Raw genomic sequence first — 13,553 nt, forward strand, 5'->3', positions numbered from 1 at the left:
TAATTTTGCTGGATACAGAATTCCAGGGTGATAGTTTGGTTCTTTTGGTACTTTGAATATTTCACTACACTCTTTTTACTTACATACTTTGTGAAGAGAAGCTCAATGTAATCACTATTCTTGTTTCTCTGTAGGTAAGGTTTTCCCTTTCCCCAACTCTGTCTTTGATTTTCTGCAGTTTAATCGGATATGCTTAGGTGCAAAAAGTTTGGTATTTATCTGCTTCATAGTGTCGTCTGACTTCCGGCATTTGTGGTTTGTGTCCACCATTAATTTTGGAATATTCTCTGCAATTATAACTTCAGATATTTCTTCTGTTCTTTTATGTTCCTTATCCTTCTAATATTCTGATTATGCATGTTACACCTTTTTAAATTGTCCCACAGTTGGAGGATACTCTGGGGTTTTTCTTTCCAGTTTTTTTTTTTTCCTTTTTACATATCAATTGTGGAAGTTTCCATTGACACATCTTCAAATACACTGATTCTCTTCCCAGCTATGCTCATTCTACCAATGAGCCCATCAGCAATATCTTTTATTTCAGTAACAGTGTTTTTTTCTTCTAGTAGTTTTTTTTTTTTAACTTTTTCTTTGAGTTTGAATTTCTGTTTATATTACCCATCTGTTCCTACATGCTGTCTTCTTTTTTTTCTCCTTCACTACAGCCTTTAACCATTAGAAGTATTTCTCCTGTGTATAGCTCTTTAAGTCCTGACCCCTTTGGACTGCAGTTTTTCTCCCTCGGTGAGACATTAAATCTGGAAGGCTGAGGTGAGGAGGGGTTGCCATCCATGAACTGAGAGAAGACCTCCAAAATTCTTTCCCATGGAATGTAAGCATCTTTTATAGGAGTGTCTGATGGGGTTTCTGGAGGTAAATCTCACAATCTATGGGGTTTCCTTAAAACTGTACCTTCAGGATTTTTTCACACTCATGCTAGTCCACAGTAGCCTCTACCAACTTATCAAGATGTCAGTTAGGTATTCCTACCAGTTTATGTCTCTAACAGCTTTAGTTCCCTGTAAGCTCATCTTAGTTTTATCTCTCTGAAAGTACCTGTCCCTTCCAAGTTTCAGTGACGGCTTTCTCTGTCTTCAGTTCCCTGACAGGTCCAGGAAAAGTTGTCGATTTTTCAGTTTTCTACCTTTTACTTATAGTAAGAACATGAGTGACCACTACTTGTTTACATGTTAGAGCTAAAACCAGAAGTCCCTGGTAACATTTTTAATTACTTTTCACACTGTAAATCCTATGCATTTGTAATTACATCTTTCTCTTAAACAACTTCCTGTAGCACTATAGTCCTATAATAAAAGGCAGTGCATTTTCACTAGGTAATCACTAGGTAATTTATATCATAAATTACTGTCTCATGGGTTAGATTTAATCTCCTATGCTTGCTGCTTCTGGTAACGTCTAAAGTACTGGTCCATAACTTTTTTCATAAACTTAGATCAACAGGTAGAGTTAAGAGAAACTATTATACATCATCTATTTTGCCATGTAGCATACAACCAATACAGAACATAAGAAATTCTTTTTTTAATTATTTTTTAAGTTTATTTATTTATTTCGAGAGGAGGGAGGGGCAGAGAGAGAGGGAGAGAGAGAGAATCCAAAGCAAGGTCCATGCTCAGCACAGAGCCCCACTTGGGGCTCTATGTCACAACCCCAAGATCATGACATGAACCGAAAACCAGAATTGGACACTTAACCAATTGAGCCACTTTTCCTTTCTCATCTCTGTTGTTCATAGAATTGTTTTCCTTCATTATTTCCAAATTCAGTTATTTGGTTTACTTACGCTTCTGTCTCCCAGTATTTCCTTATAAAATGATAACATCATGCATACATTATTCTTTAATATCCTATAATGACAAATATATTTAAAAAGGAGAAACTGAGGAACGATAAGGTTATTTAAAAATAGAAAAGTCAGGGGCGGGGCGCCTGGGTGGCTCAGTCAGTTGAGCATCTGACTTTTGCTCAGGTCGTGATCTCGTGGTCTGAATTCAAGCCCCACGTCCGGCTCTGTGCTGACAGCTGAGAACCTGGAGCTTGCTTCAGATTCTGTGTCTCCCTCTCTCTCTGCCCCTCCCCCACTCTCTGTCTGTCTGTCTGTCTCTCTGTTCAAAAATAAACATTAATAAAAATTAAAAGAAAAAAAAGAAAAGAAAAGTCAGGGCACCTGGGTGGCTCAGTCAGTTACAGGGCCGACTTTGGCTCAGGTGCTGATCTAACAGCTCCTGGGGTTCAGAGCTCAGTGGGGCTCTGTGCTGACAGCTCAGAGCCTGGAGCCTGCTTTGGATTCTGTGTCTCCTCTCTCTCTCCCCCTCCCCAGCTCATGCTCTGACTCTCTCTGTCTCTCAAAAATAAACATTAAAAAAATAGAAAGGTGGAAAGATAATTATAAATCTTGTACAAAATACTACATTTAAATGATAATTTTTCTATTTCTTGGAATATTAATAATATATACATATACATACACATATATACATATATAACTATTGTTAGATGCAGTATTTTCTCATGTTTCACTCTTTGGTCTTCTCATTTAGTACCTTCTCCTGACATGACATCACCATTATTACAGCTTTGAAATACCATTTAGGGGTTGTTATCCAAAGAATATAAGCTAAGAATATAGTCTGATATAATCTAAGTACCAGATATTATAAAAGCCTAATTGACATATCTATGTGATACTTCATAAGCATGTTTAGCTCAAAATGTTAAAACCTGAATTTATGATTCTCTAACCAAGGGAAGAAATAGAAAACTGTGTAAAAACAACACAAAAAAGAAGGAAAGAGACTGAGATACACAGGGAGAGAAAAAAAGAAAAGGAAGGAGAGAAGGAAGGAAAGAAAGGAGAGAGGAGGGAGGGAGGAAGGAAGAAAACAAGAAAGAAAGAAAATATTCTAATACCCTAGATAGTGGCAGTATTCACCCAACTGCACAAGGCAGAAATCTGTAAGTTCATCTTACGTCCTTTCTCTCAAACTTCCATATCTGACCAGCCACCATGTTTTACAGATTTGACTTCTACATAAATTTCAGCTTCATTCCACCTTCATTATGTCTGCCCTACAACAAGCTTCCATCATATCTTGTCTGGAGAATCTTCAGTGGTAGCCCATTGTTCTTTACCTGAATCCAAACCTTTTAATTTAGACATAAAGAACCAGAAGAATCTAAATATTATCAACTTTGTGCCACTCATATTATACCTTTTTCTCCTTTGTTTTCTTCTTTCTGATCAAATTGCCCTTGTCTTTTTCTCAATGACTATGCTAGTTTCTTCTTTGTATCCTTCTTAGAAGGCATTCATCTTCCAGAATATTCTTCCTCTTTTTTTTAAGTTAATTAAGACTAAATATTTACAACTTATCTAAAACAACTCTTTCTCAAAAACTTTGTACTGAAATTTTCATCTTGATCTGCCCCTTGTCTCATATACCAGCATAACAACCTATTATTATTATTCACCACAATTCCTTTAAATATTTGATGATGTGGTTATTTTATAACTATATTCCCTATTAATATTCCTTTCCAATAGAGCAGGGTTTATATATTTCTTTTTCTTTGGCTTAATATTAGTAAATAGCATAGTCTTGATTCATGGTGGGTGCTCTATTAATATTTGTTAAACAAATAATAGTGATTTTACTAAAAAACAAAATAAAAACATAGTTTGTAATTTATTTTTCCACAATTTCCAACACATATCAAAATGTCGTATGTTCTAGCCAAGATCCTAGTAATTAGATACAGAAAGATGAAACTTTAAGTTATTTAGGATGGCTATACAGGGTTTGCAATATGCCAGTACTAATAAATAAAGTAAGTTGCATTTATATGTAGAGTCATTGTAACCATCATTAAAAAGCATATTAAGATTTACTTATGTTTACACAGGAGCACATATGCTGAGAAAAACAACTTTATTATAAATATATAATATATATTATTTATACTTTTTGTAACTCAGTGCTTCATATTTTATATAATACAATATAACATATGCATACACCATAACATAAATAAACATATAAGTTAAATAAACTACATACATTAATATGTTATATTAATATTACATATTTAATATATTATATTGTAATTGTATATAAATACGCATCACAATTTATATTATACTATATTCTAATGCAGTTAATAATATACTTTGTTAATATACTATATATTACATAGATGTGAAACAAAAAATTGTTATATAAACATATACACTTAGTAGAACATATATGGTGGATTGAGAATATATTACACACATTTAACATATGTTCACATTTCCATTAGAGAGGACTTATCCTAATTTTTTTTAACATTTCCTTAAGAATTTTAACAAACTCCTGCTTTTCTCTAGTTTTCTTATTTCCACGTGGAAGCTTTAAAAAGACCTGATTTTTAAAAGATAATTATTAAAGTCATTTTATGATATCTACAGTAAAGTTTAATTTGACAAGAAAGAGCAAGCCTATTTAAGTCCTTGTTTTAAAAACATAATGTTTTCAAATATTATTGAATCATTTAATGCCCTTTTTAATCTTTAGAGTGACAAATCTACATATATAAGACATACCTGGACATTTAGGTGATACCACTCTCAGAAATAATGCTTCTAAGTTTTTAAGTCTCCAAGAATAAAATAACATTCTGAAGAATCACCACTAGAGAACATCAAGGATTTTATCTTTTGAGTTTTTAAATTAAGCTCCAATTGAACCTTCATAAATGCTTGATTTCAGTCCTTGGTTTCTGAATTCATTTTTCCCTGGGAAATGAAATGCCATTGAACTGTCACTCAAACAGAAAACCTGATCTTTTGATTCCTTCTTACCGAAAGCAGAAGAGGTTAAATAATATCATATTTACTCATGTTTTCCTTTGGATATCATTTAATCTTCTTCCTTCACTCATCTCTGTGAAATCCTTAAATTACTATTGCTTATTTTTCATTCCCTTATTTTGAATACAAATTCTAAATAAATAACTTGATTTTTTAAAGTTATTTTTTGAGATCTTTTGGTAAATTTCTATGAGATGAGAAAAAGAAAACCTACATGAGCAAAAAATGGCATTCACTAATTTTAAATAAATGAGGAAAATCTAATTTGAATTAGTTACACACAAATCTAAGCCATAGCTTTCTTTCAAAATATATGGCTTAATTCATATTAACTGCAATTAGTTACAAATAATTTATTAACAAAGTTCCAAGTAAAGATATCATTCAGCCTGCTTTGATAAATGAGTATTTAAAAGTGTCAATCTTAATTCAAATAAAAGGAGACTGATAAAATGATTTTAACAATTACTGGAAATTAATTTGCTTTCTTAAGCAGTCTAATTACTTTTCTTCATAAGTTATCAGTTTTTTGTTTTTTGTTTAAATAAACACAATATTAGATTAAAGATGCCAATTCTTGGCTACTCTTCCCACTGAGGAATTCTCTTTGCAGGAAATGCTAGGGAGAACTCAGAAAAAAAGTGGGAAAAATGCTACTGGAAATAGTAGGAAACAGAATCCTTGTTATAAAGCTTCAAAATGCTTAGCAAATTGTGTCCTGGAGATATATGGAAAGCAGACCTTGTAAGCAATGGATACAATTTTCAAAATATTGAAGATGTTGCTTATAGTAAAATGGGGGAAGAGGGAGATAAATTAAGAGAAGATCTGCTAAACAAAACTGAACCAGAACCTGATGATTTGGAAAATTCTCAGCCTATCCAGATGACAGAAAAACACTAAAATTAAGAGATTTCTTTGGAAAGTAGAACATAGAGAAAGCTGAGGGTATGGTGGTTTCAATGCCTTAACATATCAGAAAGATCAATAGATATTCAGTCACACAAAATCAAACCAGAGTCATTCAGTCAAATCAGAGGCTCTCTAGACAGTTTAAGGATATTGCCTATCACCCATCTCAGTAGAAGCCAAAAGTAGGGAAGGGATTATTTCGGAAAGATCTGTGGAAGAGCCATGTTCCAATGAAGTGATCCCCTGAAAAATCCACACAAAATCCACCATTTCTTGAGAATTTCATATCAGCAGAAATGGAAAGGAAAGGGACAAGAAGAATATGAGAATATAACAAGAAAGAAGGCTGCTGACCCCCATGTTTCTACGGACAGAAAGCAGTGTGAAAAACTACTCAGATAAAAACATGTACCCAGTTTCATGAAAACAGAATCATGCCTCCTGGGAGTGTAAAACCAAAAGCTCAGAGGGTTGAACACAGAAACAAGAGGGTGGAATGAGAGCCAGGAGGACTCTTCCCAGCCCTGGAAACTTACCCTGGCTGAATTTCAGAATGGCTCTGGACCAGTGCTTTCGTTTTCTTCACACTTCTCCCAGTTTTGAACTCAAATGTCTATTGTTACCTAATGATTGTCTCACCACTGTATGTTGGGAATGTTGTGAGCAGATAATTTATTTCATTATCTTCACAGAACTACAGGTAGTGAAGAGTTGTGATGGGCACCTCATCACACCTCATCTACACCTCATTTGTGTTACTGAGATGCTGAGCTTTGGGACCTGTGAGCTGATGAAATTTAAATGTCATTTGGGAATTTTGAATTGGTGGGATGAGGATGAAATTTTAGACTTTGAGTTAATGCTCTAATGAGACTTCTTAGGACCTAGGGAGGAATGAATGTATACCTTGCATTTGAGAGGGATCGTGGGGCCTAAGAACAGGTAGAATTTTGGCCCCATAACCAGCTGCTGTGCTCATGAGTACACTGTATTCCATGGCAAAGGGGACTTTGCAGATGTACTTAAGATTATAGTATTAGTTTCCTAAAGCTTGGATGACAAATTATAATAAACTTAGTAATTTAAAACAATAAAAATTTAATCCCTCATACTTCTACAGGCTAGAAGTCTGAAGTCAAAGTTTTGTCAGGAACATGCCGCCTCTGATGGCTCTAGAGAAGAATCCTTTCTTGTCTCTTCCTAGGTTCTGGTGGTTGTGGGCAATCTTTGGTATTCTTTGCCTTGTAGCTATATTCATCCAATCTCTGCCTTGGTTATCACAAGACCTTCTCCTTTCTGTGTCTGTCTGCATCTGTGTCTCCTCCACTCTTTTCCACCAGTCATATTGGAATTAGAGCCCACTTTAATTCAGTATACCTTCATCTTAACTTTACTAATCATGTCTGCAAAAGACCTGTTTTCAAATCCAGTAACTTTCTGAAGTTCTGGGTGGACATGAAATTTGGAGGGATATCATTCAATTTAGTTACTAATTGGTTGACCTAAAACTAGAAAGGTTACCCTGGATTATCTGGGTGGGCCCAATGTAGTCACATAACTCATAAAAGTAGAGCTTACCCCCAGCTGAGAACAGAAGACCAAGACAGAGAGATTTAGAAGAAGGAAAAGTTGGAGATTCCAACTGCCTTTGCTAGCTTAGGGACACATAGAAGGCATAAGAAGGAAATGTATTCTTCCAAAACGCTGGAATGATGTTGAAAGTGGATTATTCCCTAGAGCCTCCAGATAAGAATCCATGCCAACTGACACCTTGATTTTGACTTTGTAAGACCTTAAGCATCATTCTGATCAAGACTGCCTGTATGACATACAGAACATTGAGATAATAAGTGCATGTGATTTACACTGCTAAATTTGTGAGATTTGGTATGGCAGCAACAGAAAAGAATACACTCTTCTTCACAGAATTACTATTTTTTAAATAAGCAATATAGTAAAGACAGCAACACATACTGTGTTATTCTTCTCATTGAGAAACTCGCAGAGGAATGCTCATAGCTGAGGCTTCCTGAATTCTTGACTTTAAAAAATCCCAAGGAAAGTAATAAGTTGTTTAGGTCACTAAATTTGGGGATAGTTTGTTATGCAGTAATAGATAATCGAAACAAACTCTATTTTCAGATAACTAATAATTATCTGAGGATATGGTTATGATCTGTACTATACTTTTATATAACATAAGCTGTCCAAGTCTGTCTTGCTGTTTCTCAGAAGTCTACGTTATTTGAGGTTACTAAAGTTAGCTTCCACTTCCATAAATCTCTTTATCTATACATGTTAGGAGAGAATCCTTCATAATTTTGGCATTTTTGCAAATCTCCTGAATAAAAGATACCGAAAGAATAACTGTATTAACAGGCAGCTTTAGAAGTTAAAGGTAGTATCTCCCTAAGATAGAGACAGTGGGAACATTTTGAGCCATGAGACCTTACTCCTCTCTCTCTAGAAACATTTGCTTACTTTAAGGTAAAAAGTACAAAGAAACTTCCTCCTTTTATCTGGAGGAGATCTGGTTAACACTGGATTTCTCTGAAGAGGAGGAGGGATAGAAGTGTTAGCTGCCCTATATAAACTCTCAGTCTTCTATGTTCAAGGTTCCTCTCCTGTGCTACATACAACCTACTGCAGATGCAGGGCAATATCTGGCTCTCATCATGTTGCCCCATGGGGCTTGAGGCTTGACGAATCCACACTAAGGTATTGTTCTAACTACTGCATTTTGCCATGAGCAATAAACTGCCTGTCTGTCTGATCCAGGAAGCCTCGTGTCATCTGTCAGAAAATATATATGAAACTGTGCAGGCTAACTTGTTAGCTTGCAGGAAGAGTAACAACTTATACCTTTCACAGTTTTGACTTAATGCCAACATAACCCAGACTACCATCTGTGACTAGGTGTATTTTTAGCCACACTACCATCATCCATTCTGACTCCATGAAATCCATTTTCCTCACAATTGAGTAGTTTAAAAAAAATAAAAATTTCAACATCTTGTTTAACGTTTTAAATAATGGACGCCATAATTCCAAACTGTATTTTGAGTCACCACTTCTACCTGCCTGTCAAAGATCATCTTAAGGTATACTTCTCCCCATCCTCCATGCAGATCATCACATGGGTGCTTTTTCAGTTCTTAGTGTACAGAATGCCTGTGCCCCCTAGCCAAGACCAAGTCCTTTCATCAGCTGATATTACTTTGAATTACTTCCTCTTCCTCTCCCTTTTTAACTTATTTGATTTTAATCACCAAAATTTCTTAAATTCTCGTCATTTTTATGGTCTCCCTCACTTCTTCAGGGAAGCATTAGTAATCCTTAAAAAAGTATACAGACTCTCATTATTTGTTCTCACCACTCTATATCTTTTCCAGAACTTACCATGGATATGTTTACATTTCATTCTGTGATTATTTGGTCCCTGTCTCTCTACACTTGACACTATGAAAGCGAGCACACTCTTTGTTGTTATGACTATTTTACTCTTATTTCTACCACAAACATGACACATATTAATTGTTTTATGTAAGTCTGTCAAGTGAATGAATAAATTCATGAATGGCAACTCTCCCCTAATAATATCAATTGGAACTTCTATTTATGCCTATAATCAAGTAGGTGAAAAATACAAAATACAAAACTGATGTAACATATTAACATAAGAGAAAGGTACAGGGGCCCTGGGTGGCTCAGTAGGTTGAGCATCTGACTTGGACTTCAGCTCAGGTCATGATCTCACAGCTCATGAGTTGGAGCCCCCCGTCAGGCTGTGTGCTGACAACTCAGAGGCTGGAGCCTGCTTCAGATTCTATGTCTCCCTCTCTCTCTCCACCCCTCCCCCCTCTCCCTCTCTCTCAAAAATAAATAAACATTTTAAAAAAGAGAAAGGTACAACAACATATTTACCTTATCACCATACTTTTTTTTTATTATGTTAGGTAAAGAGACCAGGAAACACCAAAGAAAAATATCAGTGAAATATGCCTTGACATCCTACCTCTCTACTCTATCAGAACCTCCAGAATGGCCTCCTCTACCAATCAATGTCAACAAACAAACATAAAAATAATAACAAAACAACATAAAGATCACAGGCAAAAGTATCAGAAGACCTTCATCCAAATTCTTTCCTGTAAGCTGCGTGATCTTCAAGTCTCTTCCTCTTTATGCCTCTATTTTCTAATTTATAGTGTGGGTATTAATTCCCTTATAAATCTATAGTAAGAATTAGTTATATAATATATACTAATGCCAAACACAATGTATTGTGCATACTAGGTACTCAACAACATTTTGTATGTATAAAGTGAGAGTTATATGGTATGCAGAGTAATTTGTTCTACCAGAGTTAACTTAACTCAACCAGAGTTAAGTAAAGAAGTTGCCCCTAATAGAAGTTGACAGGATTAATAAGGGACAAAAATGTTCCCTCAGTCATGCAGGCCATCTCTCCAGAATACTGGACACCGGGGTCCTATTTCTCTTATCAATATGCTACCTGCCCCAGTTTCTTGACCTCTAAAGTAGAAATCAATGACTGACCTAATACATTCTTCTAAGTTCAACTCTACTGTGTGGAACTTGATTATCTCTTCTATCTCATGAGAAATTTACTTTCAAGAAGAGACCTCGAAGCATTATTTTTAAAAGATAACATTTAAATAATATATGACATTTTTATGATATCACATTCTTATAGAGGTCTTTTGCATTGTAGCTATCTTTTTGAAAACCTACAACTTTTGGATTAGGCTGGGCTTTTGAGTTATCTGAGAACTGTGTACAAGCAGAATTGACAGAATATAGATACATTAAATGAAGACATGTTATAATCCAATTTAGTTTCTTATGATTCAATTCTGTAAGATTTACGTCACGGTTGCCTGAATGAAGAATCTCTACTATGATATTTTTATTTCTTCATTTATTTATTCCCTTCATTTTCTGCTATTGTTGTATGTCTTGTCAGTGTGTAATTATCTTATTTGAATATAGTTTATAAAAATGTACGTGGATGCCATGCACACACACACATAACTTAGGAACACAACATGAAATGAATTTAAAAGAAGACAGATGCCTTAAAAATATATTTTTTTAATGTTTATTTATTTTTGAAGGAGAGAGAGATGGAGAGTGAGCGGGGGAGGGGCAGAGAGAGAGGGAGACACAGAATTTGAAGCAGGCTCCAGGCTCTGGGCTGTCAGCCCACAGCCCGATGCGGGGCTTGAACTCACAGGCTGTGAGATCATGACCTGAGCTGAAGTCAGATGCCCAACCAACTGAGCCACCCAGGTGCCCCTTAATATTTTCTAAAGGTAGTAGAAAATATCAAGAGCAAATGAATTTATATCTTTAAAATTTTTTAAGAATAATATAATTTCCTAATATTATTGGATATCATATTCACTTATTTAGTTCCATAATCTGAATCATTGAGAATGGAATTTCAGAAAGTATTAACAGACAAAGAAAAATCTTCAACAGGTTGCAGAATATCTCCTTGTCAATCTATGCTTTCTATTTAATTCTATAAAAATTGAGGTCAGTTAATAGAAAATGCTTTAACATACTCTTAGATAATATTTTTAATATCTTTGCATAGTTTTAAAATAAAAAAATACCATACTACCATTCTTCATATGTATATTAAATTGTCGTCTGAAGTTTTCTAAAGAAAATATTTATCAATATCAATATCATAAAAAATTTGAAACTTCGGATAGAATGAAAAGATTCAGAAAGTACTTAATTAGCTAGCAACAATATACATACTTCTCTTCACCGTTCACCTACATGCCTTTTCTTTGTCTATACATGAAGAAATTTAAAATAAAATTGACAGCTCAAAATTTGTGTGTATTGTAATGGATGATAGTAAGACATTAAGATTGAGAAAATAAGTACAACTAAATCAAGGACATTTGAGTCATATATTTAGAAACTAATACCTAGCACTCTTTTTGTTATTTTACTTTTATTTTACTTTTGAGAGAAAGAGAACGAATGAGCAAGCATGGGGGGGGGGGCAGAGAGACATGGAGACAGAGAACCCCAAGTAGGCTCCATGATATCAATGCAGAGTACAATGTGGGGCGTGAACTCACCAACCATGAGATCTTGACTTGAGTCCACTCAAGAGTCCCATGCTTAACTGATTGAGTCACCTACATGCTTCAAGCTCGTATTCTACTTCTATCCACTCCTCTTTGCTTACTCTTGAAGTAATGAGTGTCTGCAGAACTCTGTCCATGGTTTTTATCTATTTCAGCTTCCACCACTCTCTCCTGGTGTTCACATGCACTCAACGACCTCTTCCCACATGTTGAGGATATGTAAATCTTCCTAACTCAGTCGTGCCTTGAGCTTGAGCTGTTCCTCTCTAAAGGCCTATTGAAAATCACTCTATAAAACATCTCATGGATACCTCAAAGTCAATACATCAAACAGTATTATCATTGGATCTCTCCTTCCTCAATAGTTATCTTCCTTTTTTGTGCACTCATTTTTAGGAATAGCATCATCTTTCGACCATTTGATCAATCTAAAGAGCGGAAAGTTTTATTGAATTGTGCCTCTCCTTTACTCTCTCCATAACCAGTTTTTCTTTAACGTTTGACAGACTGGCAATTCTGTATCAATTATCCCATTCAGTAATTCATTTAATAAATATGTACTAATCACATACTAAATTTCAGGTACTGTTCTGCATTCTGTAGTTCTAGCACATGAGTTTATATTTTCATGGAGGCAAAGAGACCATAAATGAATAAGTGATATAATTAAATCTATAATATGTTAGAAGATTCTTTTTCATAGTATATTATTGAGTGTTTTGCAAAATCCAGCTTGAAAAGAGCAACCATTACATTTTCTGCAAACTGGATGGTGCTGTGAGAGCAAATAATAGGGAGATTGATATACTTTTTTGGGAATCCAGAAGATGTGCCTAAAAAAGTGATGAAAGAATCCAGAATGATGAACTGGATTTGAAGACATTTTTAGATGAATATAAGTTAAATCATTTAAGAAGGGAGAAATAAGCAACGTATCCTATTTATCACTCAATTTATTCATCTTTAAAATGGGCATATAACAATTACTCTAAAGTTATTAGGATAAAATGAATTAAAGCAAGTTAAGTGCATGAAAAATGTGTTGTATGTGTAAGCATTAGTTGCTGTCAATTTAATATCAATATTATTATTATTTTTATTATTATTAACCATATAGTATGTGAAAGCCATCATGCAGGGTATCATGAAAAAGTGTGTGTGTGTGTGTGTGTGCATGCACGCACGCTCACATGCAATTTCAGTAATTGTTCTCCAAGTTGAATAGATTTACACATTTTTTAATGCTTCTTTGAGTCAATCACAAAGGAAATTTAATTGCACAAGTGGAACACCCTAATTTTTCATCAAAACCACACAACCTAAAAGTAGGACAAGAACAGATAATTTCTAAAAAAATGATTTTTAAAATTCTAAGCTGACATTTCTAAGATTTCAAATGAAATTTCTCTCTCTCTGTCACACACACACACACACACACACACACACACACACACACACACGCTTTTTTCTATCTGGTTTTACTTACAATTTTGCTTCTGAAATAAGATGTTAGCCTAAGGCTTTCTTTTTTAAATAATAGTTATGTTCCTGGCCTGTCCATCCACTGGTCTGCTTGTCTATTGTATTAAAGGCCTGGATGAATTTATTTATAGCCATAATCTTTTCTTTGGGTAATA

The 13,553-nt window shown here is 34.6% G+C and overlaps 1 long non-coding RNA gene across 9 annotated transcripts in view; it reads left to right on the plus strand.

Moving 5' to 3' along the window:
- Positions 1 to 13,553, plus strand: part of LOC109493053 — a 151,646-nt gene that overhangs the window by 43,325 nt on the left and 94,768 nt on the right. For 2 of the 9 annotated variants that reach the window (XR_006588216.1, XR_006588221.1), the window contains exons 1-2: positions 8,053 to 8,500; positions 9,739 to 9,932. The exons of the other annotated variants lie outside the window; for them this stretch is intronic. This is a non-coding gene — a long non-coding RNA (uncharacterized LOC109493053). Of the gene's footprint in view, positions 1 to 8,052; positions 8,501 to 9,738; positions 9,933 to 13,553 lie in introns of those variants that run through there. 9 annotated transcript variants of the gene reach the window in all.

Source organism: Felis catus, chromosome D3 (genome assembly GCF_018350175.1).
Source record: "Felis catus isolate Fca126 chromosome D3, F.catus_Fca126_mat1.0, whole genome shotgun sequence".
In the NCBI taxonomy this organism is placed as follows: domain Eukaryota; kingdom Metazoa; phylum Chordata; class Mammalia; order Carnivora; family Felidae; genus Felis; species Felis catus.